The sequence below is a fragment of the Acyrthosiphon pisum genome, unplaced genomic scaffold (genome assembly GCF_005508785.2).
Source record: "Acyrthosiphon pisum isolate AL4f unplaced genomic scaffold, pea_aphid_22Mar2018_4r6ur Scaffold_21109;HRSCAF=23054, whole genome shotgun sequence".
Lineage (NCBI taxonomy): Eukaryota > Metazoa > Arthropoda > Insecta > Hemiptera > Aphididae > Acyrthosiphon > Acyrthosiphon pisum.
The window spans coordinates 322,268-324,050 of NW_021770540.1; positions in this window are offsets into that span (position 1 = coordinate 322,268).

A 1,783-nucleotide genomic window follows, 5' to 3' on the forward strand; every position below is an offset into this window, starting at 1 on the left:
GAATGATACAATTTATATAACATTTATTTAATACGATTCAGTTACACCAACTGGTTCAACATTACAATCAGATAATATCCCCAGTGGAACATTAAATGTAAAAAGAAAGCTAAGTTATTATGTAGAACATAGTGTACCAGAGTCACCAAAAATTCAGAAAGGTAGTAAAAAATAAAAATACTTCCTATTATTAATAATATTAGTAATTTTATAACTAATATTTAAAACATATTAAGTTTTATAAATATTAATTCAACTGGAGTCCCTATACACATACTATTAAAAATGTCATGCTTTGTTTTTGAATTATGTCTGTGCAAGATCAATTTGCGATAATTGCCCCAATTGTTATATTGGATATATTTAATCCATATAATATTAAATCATTGAAATATCCCTTGTTTAAAATATTAAAAAAATATTTATATTTTGATATAAATAAATACATTTTTATTAGGTTCGGAATTTCCATCAAATACCGTAATTTTTTCATCATCTTCTCCATTTAAAGTGACGACTGAAGAAAATATACCTCAAGCTGTTCAATCGCTTCAAATGGAGAGTACTAGTAACAGAAAAAAAAAAACTTATTCGATTTGTCAGATTATCTGCAACCTTCTCAACAATTGTTGAATTTGTCAACAGACTATCAACCTGCTCAAAAAGATAAATTACTAGGTAGATATAATATGTATTGTATAAAAATTTAGATATAAATTAAATAGATAATTAAATATCATAAAAATTATTCTCGCAAGTAGTAGATTTGATGAACATGTTTATAGATAGTATACATAAAGATAATACTGACAACAATAAATTTATCTAGTATATTATTTACTTTATGTTATTTAATTATATGGTGTTCTGAGTCTCAAGAGTTCAATTAAAATTATTGGTATTCTCAATATATAGTATAGCAAATGATTAAAATATTTTAAGTACTATAAATATCAAAAATTAAAGTCTTATAAATAAAATTAATAATAATAAAAGTTGAGCGTTAGTTTTAAAACTAAAAATTATATAATATGTTTTTAGAAAAATATTAGTAATTAATATGTGTTTTTAGTAATTGTAGGACTATTTAATATATTGTATAATTATTTCTATAATACGATATTTTTTAGATCTTATGTACAAAATGAACCGTACTATATGTAATATCAAGTATGATATTATGTCACTATCTGACAAAATTGATGGTTTAATAAATACATCTGAAAAAACTGGTTATGGTGAGAAGTTAACTGATGAGGATACATTTCAAAAGGAAATATTTCAAATCCTTCCTATAGAAAATGAAGAAGACTTGTCATTGTTTGAATCCAAACTTTCCAATCAGGAATTCAGAAAAAAAGTTGTAAGTTTAATACTTAAATTAATATTGACAAATTTAATTAATTTGATTATTTGGGAACTATTAATTGATATAAGTATGTAGTTCATTTGGGAATCTATCAGAAATTTCTAAGATACTTTTTGTTACACTTGTTGTTATTATGACATTATTAATAATAAACTGGTCAAAAAAATAATATGTTATAATATTATAATAATTTCTTTTAAAGGAAGATTGTGGCTTTTTTTAATATACATTTTGTAGTTGTTACACAACTATTTGTTTGGATGATTAAACTGTTATGATTATTGATGATTTATTGTTAAATTTGAAAATATGTTTGAACAACAAGACTTACATATTAAGGTTATGTTTGAAGTTAAAATATGGTTGATAAATTATAAATTTGTATACCTAGCTTAAATAATATACAAAAGGTGC